This window comes from Opisthocomus hoazin, chromosome 5, assembly GCF_030867145.1.
Source record: "Opisthocomus hoazin isolate bOpiHoa1 chromosome 5, bOpiHoa1.hap1, whole genome shotgun sequence".
Lineage (NCBI taxonomy): Eukaryota > Metazoa > Chordata > Aves > Opisthocomiformes > Opisthocomidae > Opisthocomus > Opisthocomus hoazin.
In genome coordinates, this window is record NC_134418.1 from 10793925 (window position 1) to 10815392 (window position 21468).

The 21468-nt window shown below is 38.6% G+C and overlaps 1 protein-coding gene across 1 annotated transcript in view; it reads left to right on the forward strand.

Annotated features, from left to right (window-relative positions):
• Positions 1 to 21468, forward strand: part of FAM193A (family with sequence similarity 193 member A) — a 90273-nt gene that overhangs the window by 11653 nt on the left and 57152 nt on the right. The window contains exon 2 of the mRNA XM_075420393.1: positions 21066 to 21131. The gene's annotated coding sequence lies outside the window, so the exon portion shown is untranslated. The remainder of the gene's footprint in view (positions 1 to 21065; positions 21132 to 21468) is intronic.

Genomic DNA, 21468 nt, shown 5'->3' on the forward strand with positions numbered 1-21468 from the left:
GTCATAACTGGCTAAGAGTCTGAACCACAGGAATAAAAGTGGACAAAATTATAATTCCATAATTTTCAGATACTCAGTGCTTTAAAAAAAGATTCTTATGTTTTTATTGGAAAAAAAATTATAATGATTTTTTTTCTCTCCTGAAAACAGGCTACCATGCTTGTACAGTATCCTCCACTAGCTATAAATTTGAAACCCTATGTAGGAGGAGGAGGAACTTTGTGCTGAGGAACATTGCATAGTAACTAAGTTAAATATTAATCATTATTTAATGTTTTTGGAAGTACTGTTGTTAGCGACCTATCCTACTGGTTTTCAGAATTATGGGGAAATCTTGACACTTAATCACGTATACTTTGAATGTTGTTTAGACTGCTTGCTGCATTTTTTTAAACTTGATGGTTGTATCTTATGCCTTCATAGTAGGAATGAAGAAGACTGTTCTTAATATTTAAAGTAATTCTGAGCTTATGTTTTCATTTTAATCTAGTGATTGTGTAAGATTTAGGAGATTGTTCTGGTCCCCAGGAATTTGTTAAAACATTACTAGTGATGGCTTGTGGGAATTTATTCCTTAAGTACAAGTAGAGCTTTGAAGTGGAAGTCTGACCGTGTGCTTGCCTTTGTGGCTTTTGACTAAGGACATACAAACAAGTATTTGTCTAAATGTGAAGCCAGTTCTGAAACAAACTCTGGAGTCAGCAGGTTGCACCTATTATTGTTACCTGTTAGTGAGATTGGCTCCTCCTTTCTATCAATAAGGTGTTTCTAATGATTTGACAGCTAAGCTGAAAACGTCTATGGTAGCCCATCTTTGTTTTCTGTTAAAGCCTAGAGGATCCTAGCCAACATTAGACCTTCCTTATACTGAAGACACTAAGAGATCTATTAAAGTTACTCCCAACCCTGTTTATATTTATGATAATCCTGAGAAAGTCAATATCCCTATCATCAGCTTTTTCCATAGAGTCTTTTTTTCCATAAATGGCTGATACATAGTGCGCAGTGTTATAATACGAGGATACTTCAGGTGTTGCCCTAATATTAAAATATAATTCCAAGATAATTGTATTTTTATATTTTAATTGCTTTCCCAAGTTAGGGATGAATTCTTCTGATGAGAAAAGAATTTTCTGTAGTTTCCATGACTCACGTATTTCCGTTTTTTTTTTTATAGCAGGAAGTTTGTCTTCACTGTTTTGCTTGCATTGTCCTATCTCTGACTTTTCTGCCACAAATATGTTCTTTTGTATAGTTTCCTTGAGTAATTTAACTTTTTGAAGTTAAATGCGAAGTTTTTCTAGTGTTAACTCATGATCAGCAAAAAAAAGTTGATGCAATGGAGTCTGCCTTTACTGGTGCTTTTAAGGCTTTGTATTTATGACTAGTACGTTTTTAGTGTCCTAGTCTTTATCGCCAAAATGGATGTTTTGTAGGGAGGCTGTCTATGACATGAGAAAGTTTGGGTAGATAAAGGAGTACTCTATTAATAAGTGTTAGTATGTGGTCAGGGAGTTGTTACGTCTGATGGTTATTTCTTTTGTAGGTGGCTCTGCTTAGTGGGGTTTACTGGGGTTTAGTGGAGCATGAATCCCTTTCGTTAAACCATGAGAGGATCACTGGAAGAAGATGTCTTTCTGGCAGCTGCTGCATCTGCCCCTCTGATACGTTGTTGTGATTCTTCCTTTCCTGTTAAGCAAAATTTGATCGACACTATTGAACAGGGAGGATGACTGTAGCTCCTCTGCCTGGAAAGCCAGCCCTCTCCTCTGCCTGGAAAGCCAGCCCTCTTCATGGTCAGACATCCCCATCTAGTTGGCCTACCGGGAAGGAAATTAAATTGGATAGGCTTACAACTCCACTGTAATGCCAGATAACAGTAGTGGGAAAGGCATAAAGGATGGCTGTGTGTCCTACTGCTTCTTTGTGGATTTGTCCTTCTAATTAGGCTGTCTTTTTTCCATCTTCCCAATCGCAGTTTTACTTGCTGTACATTTATGAGAGAGCGCACGCATTTGGGTAGTGCCTGGGCAAGCAGACACTGAGGGGGCAGTCGGAGCACAGCGCTGGGTCGGGAGCTAGGTAGCTAACAGGGAGGTTGAGCTTTGTGGCTCTGTATTTTCCCTTTGTGAATTGTGTTAGGTAGACTCTACTGATTATAGAGCTTTTTGTCATCTTTGAAAATATTAATGGAGTACAGTACTGGTAAGTATCTACCTTGATACATATTAAAAGGTAGATGATTTGTCTGAAAAATGCAATTATTTTTTCAATGAGGTTGTTTTGCTTCATATTTGTAATTGCACTCAAGCAAGCAGACATAAATCCAAGCAATGACTTTTTACAGTACTGTTCATAGCCATGCTAATTGAACTATGCTTGCTTTACTTTTTATATCTCATGCTAGCTGAGTAGCCAGATGTCCTGCTAGTCTGAAAAACTGCTTACTCTCTGCAAAAATGCTTTGCTACAATCTTACTGAAACACCAAGCTTTAATTTCATTCTGTTAAAAAGACATCCTTGCTGATTAGATCATGGTTCTTTTGTGTGAGTTTGGGGATTTTTCTTGTTAAAGAGCCCATTAGAACCTGATTTTTTTATTTTTGTGAAGGTACTTGTTTAGTGTAACAGAATTACCCCTCAACTTCCTTTTTCATAATCTGAACTCATTAGACTCTCAATTATTCTTAGTGTGTGTGCTGGCTCTCGGGTAGTTCTTTGATTCCTCTGCTGTCTCCTTTTTAAGCTGTCTCCTTAAGTTTGATACCAGAGCTGAATGCAATATTCCAGAATCTCCTCTCGGTGCTAGAAAATCTAAAAATTTTATCACATCCTTGTTTTTAATCTCATTCATTTATCCGTCTTCTGGCCAGTGGGAGACAGCATTGGTTATACTTTTGTCAGTTGTTTGTCTAACCTGCTCTTTAAAATTACCTCGTTGAAGACTCCATAACCTCATCAAGCAGCCTATCTTTGTCCTTAAATACTTTGCTGTTAATTTTCTATTGCATAGAAATCTACTTTGCTGCAATTGAAACATTTTATTGATTGTTCTGTTTGCTGTGGATGGAGAGAACTGACTCTTCCTCCCCTCGGTATTCTGATCTCTAAGCTTGGTGTCCCCAGTTCTTTCAGCCTTTCCTGGCAGGTCATGTTGCTACGTCTGGTTGGTAGTTGTTCTCTTGTGGCTTTTCTCCAACTGTTCCTGTCTGGCTCGAAGACCCGTGTTCAGAGTGAGTTGCAGTTGTCCCAGAGCAGAGACTTACCAGAGTAGTATTAGGTGGGAGGATTATGTCATGTGTCACATAAGCTATACATCCTGAGGTAGCATTAGCTTTTTTCCAAGAGTCTGACCTTGTTGACTCCTCTTTTGCATGTAGTCACCTGTGCCTGTTGTGAAATTCATGGTAGTTCAATCAAGATCTTGGTATTTGGTTTGGCAATGGGAAAGTCTCAGTAATTAAGACTGTCACAAATGTTAATCAAGTCAGTCGTTACATTTATTCTTTCTCCCCTGTGTAACTCTGTCATGGAAGAAAGTTATACTGGTTTGATGTGGCAAACACATCCTCTCCATATCACCTAAGTGCTTAAAAAGACTTGTTTGAATATATGTGACTAACTTTTCTGGGAACCGAAGGCAAGTCAATATTATTCCTCAAGTGTTTCGACCCTTCACCATCCCTTTTCTCTCCCTCAGTTTTTGTTGGTGCTCTTTTGAGGGAGAAGGTTGTTTAATTGCTTTAAAGAAAGGGTTTATGTAGTTCATCTTTTTCTAAGCTTCTGATAAGCTCCTCTATGAGTTTTCAAAGACAGTATTATTGATTTTGAGATGGTTCACAGGATTTCCTCAGCATCTTGGTTGAGTGTTATCAGATCTAGCCAACTTCAAAAAATATGTAAGTATGGCTATTTGCAATAATAGGATGACTCTGGGTGGGTATTTTTACCTATTTATTGGTGCTAACTGTGCTTGTCACCTGCTTGTAGTTATCTCTTTAGTGAGGACCTGTTCTTCATTAATCTGTTTTCCCTCTTCATTCAGTAATGGACAGATTCTCTCCTTGCTAGTAGTGTACTGATAGAATGATTTCCTAGTAGCTTCAAGCTGTTTTGTGAGAGTTATTTCACTCTGTGCCTTTAGCCTTTTCGATTTGCCCCCTGTATTCTCTTGCCATTGTTATGCTTGTTACTCCCTTTCTGTGTGCTTTTACTAAGTCATTATCCTCCTGCTAAGTTTTCTGTTCTCTTACTGTGCTTGGTTCTCTTGAATTTGTTTGTATCTACTGTGCCATTTGAGAATTAGCTCTTCCTTGCCTTAGATTTGCCTTCTGCGAACTCTTGGTTAGGGATGTTAAATCTGTCACTTGCTGTTCTTCCTTACTTTCCCTCTGCAGTAACCATTGACTTGACAGTTCACTTCCAACGGAACTGTCTCTCATTGTTTACTGCCAACCACTTATTTCTTGCTGGCTGTGGCTAAAGGAAGAGTCTCTGGTTGCTTTCTGCATTTTAAAAAAGTAAGTTCCTTGAACTCTCACTGGAGTTCTGCTGTGTTCTGTTCCCAGTTGATGTCTATGTTCTTAGTATCTCCTTGTAACAAGAAGTCCTATGGTTTTCTTCACTCTTCTGCTGCTCAGAGAAGATATTATCTGTCTGTCCACTGTTTTTGATGGTCTGTAGTAAGCTTTCAGCTTGATAGGAGTCATGTGCTTTTCTCCTTTTATTATTTGTAGACTTCCAAGATACCTCTGTCTGGATTTGCTTACATCCTTCAGATACAGAGCATAAAACTTCTGGGCACTTGGATTTGTTTGGTTTGGTTTGGTTGGTTAGGTCTTTTTTTTTTTTTTTTTTTTTTTCTGAACTGACTGTTTCCTCTTTCTATTAGTATTGCAGTTGGTAATGGACTCTTAACGGAGTAGGTCATAGTCTTGATCACATTCAAAAAATTCTAGCTCCTTTTCTTACGCTTCATACATTCGGATGCATACCTCTGATGGATTGGTTGATTGTTTCTTAGGAACTTTGTGTGAATCATTACTTGTTCTTACTTTTAGGCTCTTGTTCAGGTTGCTCTGGTATACCATCTTTGGACTTGATGTTTTGCTTGTGTTGCTAGTGTGAAATATTCTTCATTCAAGTTAGCAAGCAGGAAGTGCTTCTTTTGTGTGTTAATTCCTTGACATCTTCTACGTTCTCACCTACCAGCATGTGCAACCTCATCACATAAGAAGCCAAAGCTGTCCTCTGATAGCATTTTCAAATACATGGGGTCGTCTGCAGGATGAATTTGTTCCTGGCAGTGTTTGGATATGGAGGGCTGATTGGGAGCTGCTTATCCATTCTTGGTCATTGTTAGTGGTATAACTAGTAGCCATGTGGATAAGCAGCCGTGAACAGTAGTTGGTGTGATGAATGAGCTTTCTGCAACACCTCAGGTGCTGCACATCTGCCTGGCTGGTTAGACCTGTTTTCTGCTGCTCTTGGGGGTTGCTCCAGACAATGATTTCTGTTTTCTTTGGTCTCAAGGAGGCAGAGGACAACTGGAGCAGTATGCACCCCTAGGTAGGGCCAGCAGACAGTTTGTTCGCTGTGGCTTTTTCTCCGATACAGCTGTTTAGCTGCTTTTGTCTTTGACAGCCTCTTCATGGATCACCTCAAAGGCATCACCGTCACAGATGTCTCAGCTTAGCTGCCTCCTGCTTCTCTCTTAACACCCTCCTTCCCACCAAAAATATCCCAAAACCCACACCCAAAACCCCAGACCCATTTTCCAAGACGAGCTGTAATGAAGCATTTACCACACTGGACATTTTCCTTGTGATCTTCCTCAGTACAGGAAATACAAGCAACTGTTCCCACAAATCTAGTCCAGGACGTAGGTTTGGCTCGCGCTCTGGATATAGCCCTTGCATCTTTGGGTCAGGGAACATTTGAGATGAGAGTTTTGGAGATGCCAGTATCCCTTTTTGTTCTGGTTATCTAGGCTGGGATCTTGGTTGGCTTCCTGCTGTTAGCACCCATGCCTTTTGGCAAGGGGTAGCTGAATAGACTCCCCTGGGCTATCTGATCTCCGCTTCTTAAGTTGCAGCAGTAAATCATGCCTGGGTCAAAGGACTTCAAGCTTTTTGTATTTCCTCAGTTAATTCAGTAAATTTCTGGTCACTCCCATAGTGGTGGTTGAAGTACACCATGTGTTACGCTTCAGTAGTGTAATTCATGTGGCTATAAGAAATTTAATGCATGATGTGATGTATGCATGTATGGTGGACATGTAGAACTGGGCAGGTTGGGGATAATAAAATGCAAGGATTGAGGTAATCTGCTACGGATATTAGCTTAACTTGGGGTTTGATTAACTTTGTAGTGATTTGCTAGAAACGTAAGCTTTGAATGCAGTCCTGATGTTAAAGCTTTCTTGCTGCATCTTCTCCTATAACTTTGCTGATTCCTCTTAAGTTTAGCTATTAAACTAGGACTCTGCTTCTTATTGATGTTGGGTTTTGGAGAACTGAAGGGGCTTAGAACTGGAGAATTATTTCTCTGCCTTGTGCTGTTTGTGTCATAGCTGAGTACAGCATATGCAATTTGCCTGACAGTTCTGTTTCTCTGGGAAAAACATGGCTAGTCTTAGAAATTGTGTTTGGTGGATCATTCTGAAAATGTCCTCTCCCATACGTGGCTTTACTTAATGTTTTAGGAGAATTTGCTATCAAGAGTGGGTATGTTTATCCCTTTACCCGTTACCAGGTGAGGTAATTTTCTTGTAACATAATTTCTGAATTTCTACAGTTGTATCATTGAAGCTACATAATCAAGTTATTAAATATTGTCTTATGCATCTTAAACTTGCCTTTGGATGAATGCTTCTTACTGTTCATCGGGAAAGTGCTGGCATGTTTTGGGGTTTTTTTGTTTTGCATAATCCTATTAATTTTACATATTTCTGTTCAGGATTGAAGTGTAAACAACAGATTAAATCTCTAAGAACTCTCTACTAGGGAAAGAACATACGTGTATGATTGCTACCTGTCAGGGCTAGTTGAGAGAATTTTGGGGCGTTTTAACTACCTGCTCGAAACACTTTTGGCCATTGTACTGGGGAAAAGAAATCATAGAATCACCTTCATTATTAGCTTTTGGTGTTATTTCTTTTTAGCACATGGGGCTACATAATTGCTGGAAAAACATGGAACATCTTTCTAGTACAGGAAAGGCAGAATCCTGGATTGGCTTTGTTCTGCTGTGTCGTGTTTGGCTACAAAGAAGGGAAGTTTTGCGTGTGGGATATGTGCTCCTCAAGAATTCATGATGTGTGTAATTAAAACGAAATCTCCTTCCCTCTCTTTTTCCCCTGGAGAGCCTGGGTTCTTGATGGCTGCACATCTGGGTATTACAGACCCAAGTCTTTTTTTCATTCAAGTCTGAGCTTGTCCACGCTTACATTAGATCTGTTATTTTGTATACCTGCTGACATTTCAGTTGTCAACTAGGCAATAACATTTAATGCTGTGCAGAAAACTCTTTAAGTATAAACAATTACTATACTTCAACCAGTAAAAGACATTATTTCCTCCTCCTGCCCTTATGGCTTAAAATTAAATTTGATTTTAATTCGGTTTCAGGTTTTCAAGTTTGCTTTGTCTTGAAGATTGTTCATACCTTTACACAAAACTTAACATAGTAAATTTTTCTGCTTTTTATTTTATATGCAGTGTTAAAAGAGATGTAAGAGCCTTATAAGAACTACTGTAGGCAAATTTCCCTTCGTCTCCCCTATGGCAAATAGAATTTAAAAAAAATGCAGAAAACAGGCAGCTCATGTATTACAATTGAGTTGCAAATGTATTTGGGCAACTGCAAAGCTTTTTCATGTGAATGGTGATAAAAATGTGAAGGAATCTGGGCAGTTTTTTTGGTACTGCCTATCTGTAGAAATACCACAAAATCTCTTTCGTTAACTGCCTCAACTTCATTTGAAATAGATCTTCACTATCCCTATCTTCAGTTCTGCCTCGCGTCCTTCATGCTGTGGCTGATAGTCTTTTACTTCAGTTTGAGTGTATTCCAGGACATTTTACTCTGCTTTCCCCATCCTCAGTTTAATTCTTGTCTTCTGCCCACCCCCAGTGCATTCACAGAGAGAACTTCATTGCTTCGCTAAGCTAAACGAGCCAGGCCTCTTGCTGACCACCCTGTTTGGCTGACGCTGTCTGTTCCAGTTAGTAGTTTCTTGAAGGTGCTTGACCAAATGAGGTCTCCTCCAGAGGGCTGTGAAGCAGCACTAATACTTTCCAGTGTCTCTTAAAAAGAGTGTGGTGCGTCTTGAAATCGTATTTCCTTTTCAGAGTCTTAGGGATGAAGGTAGGCCATTGCTATAACCAAATCCTTTTCGCCATTTGCTTCCAAATCTTGATAGAGATTTTGTCTCGGAACAGGTACTTGGTTGCAAATACAGCCCGAGATACTTGTCATGTCTCTGATTTTTTTTTTTCATGTTCCCTTAAGATTTGAAATTTCTTGATTTGGAGCTGGGAATTGAAAAATTCTGACAGTCGGAAATGTAAAATCTGAGTAATTACTTGAATAAGATGAAAAGCAAGAAGTTACGGAATTATCAGTACAAATCGTTAAATATGCATGTGCACAGTGATACTTCTTAAAAAATAACCAGTTTCTAAAAGTATTTTTCAATTTACATGCAGTACCTCAGATCGATGCAATGTGAAATACAAAGAAGATAAGGATATTAATTGCTGGCTTTAATCTGAATAAGTGGTCTTATTTAGCTGAGTAGTTGGTTGCACAAGTATAGGCATGCCGTAGTTTCTTGGTTACACACAATTTAAGAGCCGAGAGCCTCATACTTACTGTATTTTGTTGGGTTTTGTTCTATTTAAAAACATTTTTCTTTGAGAAGAATGAAGATGTAATTACAAAAAAGATGAGCACAAGCTTATGTCATGGTTTGCAGCTTTCTGATTTGTATTTCATTTTTTACTTCAGAATGTAGGGCTTTGATTCTTCCGGTCTTCACCATTTCTTTGCTGAAGTGTCATTGTTTTAGTATGCTAAATAAGCTGTAATATTTCTATGCTAAATCGCGTTTGAGCTTCCTTCCTTAAGCTTAAATATAGACATTTTTAAAATTATTATTTTAATGACCAAAATTAACATTTTAATTTATTCTGGAAGTGAATTTTTCCTCTATTTATGATTCTGTGAGGAAATGGCTCATCAGCTGAGGCTGCCCATTTTATACGAATAGTGACACTGTAGTTTGCAAAGTGAAGTTTGACAGCTGGATAAAAGTGCAGCTTTAGGCTTCTATTTTATATCGATCCGTTCCCCACCGGCCCCCGGGCAGTATCTTTCATTTATTGCAGCACAGTGTGAATTTCAGTATGGTAGATGATACATATTTTTCTAGTGTGTGTTTATAGATTTAAACATGGTGTAAGTTGTGATTCTGATACCTTTTAGGTTTTAGTGAGATGAGACACATGGTATTAGGTTCGAAGGAAGATAAAGTGACAAGATGGGACTTGTAAGCAAAGGTGCTTTTCAAGGCATCAGGGGTCTGTTGCTTTCTCCTGTAGAGATCTTTCTCCGCTGGAAGGCAACTAAACATTAACCACCAGAGACTTCACTCAGTGAGGGTTCCCTATGGCATTAATAACCGTTGCTTGGAAGCGTACGTCTTACTTGAGAATGAACGTGTACAGGGCCATGGGGATGGCTGGGGAGTTCTGTCTTCAGAGTTGGGGTAGCACTGCAGCTAGTGTTTACTGCTTTTGAAAAAGTAAGGGTGACTTCAACTTGTTAACTTTCGAATGCAGTAGGACTATTTTCGTTCCCAGATGATGTGGATCTTCCAGCTCCCACGACATCTGGGAAACCTTCAGTTATTAACTGTAAATGGCTATATTGCTAGTGGGTTACAGGGAATTGTGCTAATGCTGTTAACCTTTTTGTGTTGGCTTAGAAGAACACGTGAAATTTTATTGATAAAGCTTCCAGAGGATATAACGACTTGGAAAGGGACAATAAGACCTGTCAGTCGATTGAGGAAAACCAATATTTGTTCATAATGCTACAAAGAAACGGTATTCGTGTAAGTGTGGCCAAATTTCATGTGACTTACCCAGCTAGACAGATTGACCTTTGGAGTGGCTGTGCTGATGGCCTGTGCCTAGCTGCACAATATTTTGTGTCTAAAAAAAAAAAAGACGAGCCTGGTCCTTGAATCTATGCAGCGGTATCAAATGAAGGAGTAGGGAGGTTATTTGGTATCCAGCAGTTGGCTTTCTGAACACCAGTTCTTGTGGCTAGCTCGTAGGAAGGATCGTGCAAATTGGCTGTGTTCCTGACTTCCAAGGGCCTGTTTTGTGACTCCAGTTTCTCAGAAGGTAAGGCTTATCAGATAGAAGCATCTGAATACATAACAGAAGAAAAGTGATGCTGGAGAGTAAACAAATATAATGAAACTTGCTAGTTGCTTCTGAGCCCAGATGAGTTCTGTTTTAGAAGGTTTGCTACTTGCAGGCTTTGAATTGGTATTACGCTAAATCGTATCTTCTGGAAAGAGCACCCAGACTGGAATTAATTCAGGAAGGTCTTTGGCCTTTGTTAAGACAAATTTTATGAGATATGTGCTAGGCAGTGCTTAGATATTTTTCTTAAGAATAGCTTATATAGGTTTGTTTTTAGTGGTGGAATTCAACTTACAGTGTCTGCAGAGCACAGCAGGACTTCTGGTACGGTCTGGACACTTCATTCTACAAAACAACTGTGCATTTCTTTAATTTTTTTTTTTTCTTAGGGTATTCTTTGATAGTGATTAGATGTCACACCAGACTTTTTTTTTTTTTTTTTTTTTTTTTTTTAAAGGGGGACAGGCAGTGTATTTTATTGTAGTGGTTGAGGTAGGAGTGAATATACCCATGTGTAAGTTTCATGGAATGAATAGTTTTAAGTCTGCATCATTCAAATTAACATCCAAGGCAGTCATTTATCCTTGTTTAATACAACACAGTAGAAGAAAAACCTCTTCTTTGAGTACAGCCTTGTTTTAACTTCTAGTTAAAAAGTTAAGCAATTGTAGATCATTCTGACTTAGAACGGGATACAGACTGGAGTCTTCTTAATTTTGGTTTATGAATGCATCCTAGTTCCTGTAGAGATCTTAGCTTTTGTGTGTGTGCTAACATTTTCATATTGTGGCACTATAACCTGTAAACTCCTTATTTCCTAACAAGTGCTCATTTCCTGAAGGATGTATTTGAGATTGATTCAGCTAAACGAAAAATTGAGTGTGCTGTTGAAGAATGCGTGGGAGGAAGGGCACAGAATATAGATGCTGCTCCCTTAAAACTCATTACAGAATAACAATATCTGTGTTATTTTGAAAGTACTATTTCAAAGTTGTCTTTCTGATGTACTACTGAAAAACTTTCCAGATAGTTTCAGGCACCTTTATTTGTGATGTAGCTCATTTCATTTAAGATCGTTGTGCTTCTGAGTGTAGCTTTTTGTCAGTCAAGGTTTGATGGGTTTGTGGTTTGTGAATTGAAGTAGCTGTTTAGACTTTAGTCTATTCTGATCACTATGCTAGAGTAGAATTGTTGTATCTTGGCTCTGAGGACCCAATGGAAAAAAAAAGATGCAGCAGGTGAATAATCAGTTCTATGTAAATAAACTCGGAGTGTTGCTTTAACCTTTTTTCAGAGGACCTGAGTCCTTAAAGAACTAGAAGTAGAAAGACGACTGGTTTTCTTCCTATTCTGTATTGTTCAGTGCTGTCTGATTTCCTTCCTCCCTGCTCTATTTTTGAGGCTTTTGTGTGTGTCTGGCCATACTGAAAACAAAAAAACCCAATCTATGTATTTGATCCGGCAGATGCTAACAGTGCATGACCAGCACTTTTCTGAACTGTGGGAGGAAAAATGCCTTTAACTTTCTCCAGCTACTAATATTCTGCCTTATGTTGAAAACCAGAGCTGTGTACAGGTGACTTACCCTAAAACAGAACCAAGACGTCTAGTCTCTGCTAACTCCTGCTAAAACTCAAGTCTAAGTTACTTGGCCAACAAGACCTTGTGCCAAAGAATTTTTATAACATGTACCTATCTACAGGCTCATCACAGGGGCAGGAGGAAGAGGAGGGGGTTATCTCTCAAAATGGATGAGACAGGGGCAGCCTCCCCACCGACCCCCAACCTCACTCTTAACTCAGAACTTGCTAAACCAGAAAGTATTGGTCTTTTTGAACAAGTCCAGTATATGTCTACTCCATATACTTTTTATAATTCCTCTCCCTAGATTGAACATCTATAATGATAAAGGCTTCAACTGGAAGAAGTATTTTCAGTTTCTATTGAAAACTTCTTTGATGTTTTGACACAGTATCAAAGGTCCTAAGAGATTTCACGGCTGGAAAAGCAGCAAATCAGGTTTGGGATCTTGGGAGTGTAGGGAGAGGAATAGTTTTATTGGGGTTTGGAGTCATTCATAGTAAATTCACATCATTATCTGTATGCAAGGTAGACTGAGTTTTCTAGATTAAGTCTCTCCACCCCCAGCTTATCAGCTTGTTTGACATCAACAATTTATTTTAGAAATAGCTTTTACTAAATTATGGAAGTACAGTGTTATGTTTACTGAAATCGAAGTGTGAAGTTTGAATATTATGACTAGCTGAAGAAGGGGAGCCTTCAGAGCCTAGTTTGTCTGTATATGATATTAATCGAATTTTCTATTTCAAGCCTTTGCGGGTTAGTCAAATTCTGTGATGGTGTGATATTACTTAATAAAGAGAACATTGAAAAGATTAAAGTTGCAATAGAAGTGTCACTAAAATTATAGAAGTCTCATAATGTTGATTGTATATGAATAATGAGGAAATTTACAAACAAACAGTTATATTGGCTAAAGAAGAATTTACCTAGGATCTCGGAAACTGTATTTTAGCCGTAGCACAAGTCAAAAGGGGTAGAAACCATTATGTTTGTATGCATTTTCTGTGGAGATGCTTGGATACTGAGTACCTAAGGTTGGGTTAATATCATGAATGTCTATGGCCAAATATGTCTTGAAAACTTTTAATAGATTTATCTTCGTATGTTCTTCCTAGTATGAAGTAATATCATACTTCCCCTTCTAGAGGGCTAAATGAGTGACCTACTGGACAGCAGCCTTATTAGCTCCTGGAACGAGTATTTGACTTTGTAATTGAGTGCAGCGCTGGTGCTGTCTGCTCAGCGTTTTCCTATCTTTTGCTTGTCTTTACAAACAAAATGAGTGTGAATTCTCAAGTTAGATGAATCATCTTTTCCTAGTGCCAGCGTTGTCTCTCTTCCTCCTTCCCCCCTCCTAGGTTATTTCCTGTGGTTAGCCCTTGAGATGTGATTCCCGCTGGCTAAGCATGACGGAGGGAGCATGAGGGGATGGGCTACGGTGTTCTACAGTCACAAGATTTCCAGCCTATCCCATCCAAATGTATATACGCAAGATGGTACATAAGTCAGTTTTAGTAACAGGCTGTTGGTTATCGTCGCTAGCTGATATATCTCACAGTTAGCATGGTGTTCTGCAGCAAATCTGCTTCCACGAATCTCCTCTGTGACCAGGAGGGGGGTGTGCAGTCCCATCGTGCTTAGCTTCTTGGCTGTTGAGTGGAGTTTTGGCTTATTTCTGCTTTGGAACGGCATGGTAAGGTTAAACATTTGACTGAGCTCTCTGGTATGATACTGATGATTTCTGTGAAGTACGATAGCTATTGAATAGAAATGTGCTGTATATTAGATACCAGCGTAAGTAAGAGTTGAGATGACACGTTAGCTATATTGATGTGCAGTGCTTTCTGCCATCTGGAGACTCTGCCAGGTTTCTCACTAACGCTGTACTCTTGGCTGTTGTTCAACTTCTGGCAACTTCTCTTTCTGCTGCTACTTAATTATTTCAGATCTAAAAGGTAGTTTGTCTGTATATGAGATTAATATTCAAATTTTCTATTTCAAATTTTGGATATCAAGAGAGTCACAAAAGTCTTGTGACACTCATTGGAATGCTTGTTGTTCTTCAGCCTTCACTTTTCTGTGTCCCTGTTAATTGATGTAAAGATAGAAAGATTCTCTGAAATTGCGTGTAGTCTGGTAGCTTTTTAAAAGGAGTACCAGGGGGCTGACAGCTTGCATCACTGACTTGTTTATGGAAATGTTTTTCTTCAATGAAAAGTTTTAATATCTCATAAGTGTGGACTACACTAGAATAAGGCAGGCTGGGCTGGGAAAGGGTAACTTAGCAGTTCACGAGTATGAATGCCCAAAATAGTGTGCTTGGTAAAATGGAGTAATAGTTTGCAAATCAATCAATTGGCGGGATCAGGTGTTGGCTGCCTTAATATGGATATTTGAATTTTAATTGTTATTACCTTGTCTTTGCTTTTTCTGGTTTCTATTTGTGACTTTGGCACCCTTAGTAAAAAGAAGGATCTTTTTGCATAGGAAACCTTCACAGCTTTCCCTGTTGGTGACGTTTACACCTAATCAATAATCACTTTTTCTGTCAGTGTCTCTCCTATAATAATGAGACTCCCTGGCAAGCAAGTGTGTGTTAGTAAGCATAACTGCATTCTGTTGAGTGTCACTAGACGTGTAATTATCAGATAAAATATTAGTTGTTTATAATGTCAGTTTCTTAAGCAAAATACTCCTGCTTCTGAATTAGCATGGGGGATTATGATAGTTTGTTCATCTTGTATCCCTGTAGTTACTAAAACTACTTGGAGGTCTTTATTTTATGTTTCACTATTGCATGACACTAAACCATGATTATGTTTGGAAGGAGGAACCTCCAAACTTCACTGTTTTCAATCAAACATTTACCAATTTCCAAGCTACTGCTTAAAAGCTCTTTGGAATTAAATTTTGTACAACTGATGTCAAAAGGATTTTTTTTTTTTGCCTAAAACAGTAGTAATAAATTCTGACAGCTTCTTGAGTTTCTTGAACATTGCTGTGCCAATGAATCTGAAAATGTGTTGCATATTACTGATTATTTTCCTGCCTGTTGTTGGGTGTGTTAATTTTACATTCTCTATACTGCAGTTCTAGGAAGAAAACTCTTACATTTCACCTTTTTAAAAATACTATTTTAGTATGCTTTTCTAAAAGGGCATGTCCTCTTACTGCAAAACTTCTAGTACTTTTTGGGGGTTATTTAACAGTAAAATAAGAAATCTTTAGCCTTCTATCTTACCTTCTATTAAAAAACATTCCTGTTCACCTGCCACTGTGGCGTCAGACTTCATGACCACGGCCAGGGTGCATTAATGACCTTGGCCTGGCCCAGCCACCCCTCACCGGGTGCTGCAGGTTCAGGCACGCTCTCACAAAGGACACTTCTGCATTTCTTGGCAATGTCAATACTGACCATAAATATTCCTGTAGCTGCGGTAGTAATGTGGTCCTCTCCGAGAGGACATCTGAATATAGTACTGGGCGATCATTCATCTGATTCCAGGACCTCCCTGGGATGGTTTCTTTCAGTGTTGTACCACCCTTAACAGCAACTACTTTCACGAGAAAATGATGGAATACGCTGGTTTTTATAGTGCAGGTAGTGTTCTCCTTGATTAGGCACTTATTTTGTTTTGCTTTGTTTTTGCAGTAGTTGATTCCTTGCCAGGCTTACAGTATTTTTGTGGGTGAGTTTGTTCTCCCTTCCATGTGATGCATGGAACTGATCTGTCCAGAGCATGCGAAGATAACCTTTTCTGTGAGAAACTGAACAGTACTTTGCTTAGTCTCTTGGATGGATACTTCCAATGCCTTAAAAAATGTTAATGGATTTCTTAAAGTACAGCAGATGAAAAATAATCAGAATGTTGAAATACATTAAATCGTCTAGGCAAGAGTGATGATGTTGCCAAGTAGATCTGTTTCAATTTGCTCTTCCTCTGAAAAACTGGGCTGTGCCAGATGTTAACTAGGCATAATGTGGACTTGAAAAAGCAGGAAGGAAGGGATAAGTGTTGATAGTTTACTGCTGGTTTTTACATTATAATATCTCTTCAGTGCTGTAGTATACCTTCTGCAGAGACTATGATTCCTACTGACAATGTTCTGGAGCAATATTTAAAGCAAACAAACCCCGAAACTTTGCCACGCTAGAGGTCTGATCTGTGTACTGTCCTGTTCGACGGCGCTTGGTACTAGATGAATGGAAGAGAGAACTACGGTGCATGTGTAGAATAATTGTCCTCCCATGTGTCTTTTCAGGTTTTACAAGCCCAGAGATGTCCTGCATTAGATCTTGTTTGTTACCTACTGTTGAACCCCTGTCTCATGCATTTATCATCATCATTCTTTCCCCTCGTCCATGCATTTGACTTCCACAACGGCTTATCCTTAAATCAGCTGGGGTTAGGGAGGAAGGATCCTAAATTTTTACTTACTGAAATCAGATAGTTTCCTGTCTTCTGAACTGAAGGCGTAAAGAAATCTTTCTTCATATCTGAAAATCACTTAGGATTTTGTAAGCATCACTCATCTGCCAGCAGCAGTTCTGTGACCGATTTAGCTGTGCCTGGGAGAGGAGAGGAACAGCTCAGCCTGTGACTGGAGAGGACCCAAGTCAGAGCTTCTCTCGGGCCGCAGGGAAGGAGGTCTTCACTAGCAAGTGTGACTGGAGGCTGCTGCCTCCCAATCGGCATTGGGCGACAGAGGTGGGAAGCAAGGCAGAGCTGCCATGGGAAGCTGCAGAGCAACATCGTTGTCGTGTGCTCGCTGCCTGGAAGCGCCTGAGGGAAGGCTTAGCAGAGAACAGCTGTGGCAAACGGGTTTTGGCACAGAAAGTGTAGACAGGAGAGCAAGTGGCACAGAGAAGAGATCTTGATGGGTATTGGGCGGGCAGCCAGGGTTAAGTGCAGTAGGTTTCTTTAGTGTTGCTCAGACAGTTACAGAAAAGGTGTTTTCTCAGATGTTTCAACAAACTTAATTTTTTCATCTTCCTGTATAAAAACAAGGGAATTAATTCAAGTGGTGTGGAATACCTTTGTTATATTAGGACCTTGTAGAATAAAGTGTAGCCTTAAATGTCTCTTGATTTTATTGTGGGTTTTTTTTCTAGTCTATATTTTTCCTAACGAGCTTGAGAAAATAGGTGCAATATTTTCTAGCTGTTTTTCCCCAGGAGAAATTTGATTAAATCCTGCATTTTTTTGAACATCACACTTCTGTTGAACTGTTTAGGGTTCAGTGATGATGAGTCAAGTGTAAATTTTCTTCCTGTACTTTTCTTTTCCTGAGCTCTCCTGAGACGTCACATCACTCTCACTTTAATGATGTTTGTGTGACTTCACCAGGCATCAACTGCAAGAAAGATGGGGGTGTGTTGTCTAGTAATATGTCACTCAGCCCACTGAAGGTCTGATTTTAATAGTGACAGGCTATTACAGCAAAGTATGGCAGTCTTCGAGTGTTTATGTTCTAATTGCTCAACTGGTTCTTCAAGGTCATGCAGGTGAAATCAAGGATTACTGTTTAAGCAGTGTTTTTTCACTCTCTTTATACTTTCTGGTATGAAGTATACTGTGCCAAGATGGTATATGCCTTCTCCAGAAAATTAACCTTTTAGAGACTGTGAGTTAGTGTGACAGCAGCTTGCAAGAAAAACAGTATTTCCGTATATCTTTTCTATTGTAAATAACATTTATAGAAAGAACAAAAATATTTCCCCCCCCTCTTCCCCTTCCATTATGGTGAAGAGTGCATGCAGAGATTCCCGTGTCAGCTTTCCTTCTGGCACTTATCTTCATCTTCATGAAATGTATTTTCAAAACATAAAACTTTAAAAAGCATTAAAAAGGATATTAAAGCCTGTAAAAAGAAGTTTTCTTTAATTAAAAGGAATAAAAATGTTAGGGTTGTCCAGAAGTGACAGCTGTCTAGCTTGTCACTTCTACTTTAAATCTCAGCACACAGAATTATATCTGTCAACATATGGCCCAGTAACTAGATCTTGTAAGTCCTTCTGCCATTCTCAAGTCTCTTTAGTAACATGAAGAATTTAGTGCTATTAGTTGACTTTGTCATCTCGGGCAATTTCTTGGTACAGGCTTTGGATGACTGCAGTTTCCAAGATCTCCTTTGAAAGCTTAATAAATAAATAAATATTTTTTTTAAAAAGTCGTCTTCTACTCCTCAAGTACTGCTGAAGTATAAAGCAAGCATTAACATACTGAAATGATTATTGCAACTATTATGTCCTTGAGCTTCTTTAGGACTCTTGGCTGAATGTCATTCGCTCTTGGTGGTTTGCTAATTTATGAGCTGTCCATTTGCTTTATACTTTTTTCCAGCAGAGCTTTGCTTTGAAACAGATCCTCTAAGGTATCTTCCATAAAGGGGTCTTTCACTGGTAGAATATCGTTAGACTCCTCCATAATGAACATGAAGATGCAAAAAAAAAGTAGGTGTTTCTGCCATGACCTTGGCTTGTTTGAGCATTTTTTGATGCATCTATGTCCTTGCTTACTTTAGCCTTACAGCTCGAAACAGGCTGCCTACTCCTTGGTCCTCGAGTGTCTTGAAAAAGGACTTAGTTGTGGTTTTTATACTTTTTTTTTCCTCATTTCCTAAAATTATTTGTGAGGCTGTCTCGTATTTTTTTTGTTGTTGTTTAGCTTGCTATTGTTTGAGCCCTGTTTGGGCAACGTCTACAAGATTCTTCTAATGTTTTCTCAAATATGCTATTTAGCCATCTCCTTCCCTTGCCTGTTGTGTTGTTATTCACCCTCACTTAAGTCCTTTTCGTGGTTTTTTTTTTTTTTTAATTTTTTTTGCTCTAAGCCTCATACAGTTTCCTTAAATCTCACTGACTACAGACATTTAATTTTTGACGATTCTCTTTGTTTCCTCCTATTTGACTAATTCATGCCGTTAAATTTCTCGGTGTTTCTTCCTCCTGCAGGTATTTAGGTCGCTACTAAATTCTGGAGGTTTTGCACTAATACTTTGAACCAAATTCTACACAGTGCTTAAGATCAAGAGATACCTTTTCTTCTGTTAGTAGCATGACAGCTCATTCCATGAAGTGGTCACTCCTGATGTTCACTATTTTGTGTTGGTATCCTGTGACATTTAGTGGATAACAGAAACCTCGCACTGTTTTTGTCTTCGCTTTTGTAACATCTCTGCCTCTAGCCTGGTCACTCGACAACTGCATGTTTAAATGTCATGGCTTGTGCATTTCTTGTTACAGAATCATAGAATGCTTTGGATTGGAAGGGACCTTTAGAGGTCATCTAGCCTAACCTCCCTGCAGTGAGCAAGAATATCTTCAGCTAGACCAGGTTGCTCAGAGCCCTGTCCACCCTGGCCTTGAGTGTTTCCGGGGGTAATCACTGTCTTGAATGTAAAGAAAGTAAATGTACTCCCTTAATGAATAGGTAATGTTTTTAGATAAACTTGTCTTTTTTTAATTTTCTCAAAAAAAAAAAAGTTTGAGCTGCAGGTACCAATTTCATTCTAAACTTTCTTACTGGTTTCATTGTTCTGGAATGCATATGCATGCCAATAACCAATGGATGTTCAGTAGTCGAGGATTTCTTTTCTTAGTGAAGAAGACTTTCTTTAATTCAAAAGACCTTTCTTCCACTTTTAGGAAAGTGGCTGAATAAAAATAGGGAACTTGTTCCACATCAGCATTTTTGCTCTAATGATTTTAGATCTGAGATGCTTGACTTGCATATTAGGGTTTTTTCTTAAATACCTACTATTGAAAGTTAGCATAGGATACGTAAGTGAAGTTGTGTTGTTTCTTATTTGTATCTTCTCTAGCAATGATTTGAAGATTGTGTTTTATCCTCTACTCTGCCTTTGAAAAATCCGGCTGAAGGCAATGGCTTTGCAATAATCTCACTGGCTCTGTGGACCGAGCAGTCGGTAATCTTGTGGATGTGTAAAACTGAAGGACGCTCCTTTGTACTGGAGGAAGCTCCAGTTTGAGTTTCTGGTTTGGTAGCAGGGTAAAAATATTTTCTGTAGTTTGTAAATCCAGCGTACAAGATGTGGGGGTTCCTACATTCAACGGGCTGGTTTGTATTGCGGTCTTTAGAGTAGTCTTAGAAATATTGATATCAGGTAGTAGTAGGTTGAAAACTGGAGAGCAAGAAGAGGTTAGCAAAAACATGTAAAAGGTGGCACAGAGGCTTAAGGTAAATTATATCTGAAATTCAAGAGATAAACCAGTGCTCAGGAAGATGGAAAATAAAGAATAACAGAATTGTCTACCTTTTATTTCCCTTCTCACTTTTTTTTTTAAATCAAATGCCTTTTCAAGTCAGTGTCATCTAGGACTCTTCATTGTCACTGACTTGAACTTGTATGATGTCTTGACTTTACTCTTGTTTCAGTGTCCTCAAATAATGCTGTATGAGAACACTTGGGGCTTGTGGAAGGCACTTCATTGATATCTAGTGTGGTCTCTCTAACACTTGTGGAGAAACAAGGTATAGAAGAGATCTCTAAGAGGTTTCTATATGAATTACAACTTGGGGCAGGAGGAAGGCTGCTCCAGTGGAATAGCTGAATGCCATTTGGAGACTTGCTGTGGAAGGTTCTTCCTGGTTAACAGTGCATATTTTTCTAAGCAGTATTGCATTCAGCTTTCAAAAGGATAGAATCTTTGGTAATTGTCTCGATTCACAATAGAAGTTTAAAAGCTAAATGCAAACAGTCAAATACAGAAGGAAAAATGTTACTTTGTTTATGACTTCTCTTTTTTTCTGTATCAATTCTTTAATCTTAGAGTTGCATTGTTAATAAAACAGCTATAGTGTAAAAGTTTATAATACATAATTTGTAAACTTTTGCATCTGTAGGACTCTTATTACAAAAGAAAAGGGGCTTTCAACTTCTGCACTCAATCAATTACCCATGTTTGAAAAGCTGTTTTATTAATCCTCAGATTCAGAGGAAGATTTTGTTGTTTAATGTTTTTAGTGCTCTTTTAGCATTAAACTCAACTTCCAATCAATGTATTATTTGTTTTTTTCCAGGTTTCGCTAAATGGTACACAGTTTACAGACGGTTCTGTTGGATCAGAGTTCACAGGTGTTTCTCAGGTATGTGCAGCCAAATTTTGTGGATGTATGAGATGGCAGAATTGTTTACTAATGGGTAAAGGCATTAAACAGTATTAAATGTACTAGGCAAAACTCTTCAAAAATATTTCTGTTTGAGATTGGAACTTGGCTAACTGAAGTCAGTTTCTGATGACTTCACTGTTCAAGCTTTAAAAAGCAGTGAAAGCTACAGTTTCTAAAGTAAAATTTTATTGTTGTAATAGGCTTGAAATTGCACATAGATGTAAAAAAAAAGCAGTGCAGTTTTATGGTGATAAAGTTATTCTTGGAAAGAAATCTAAATACATAGCAGAGATACAGTTATTTCTGTTCTGGC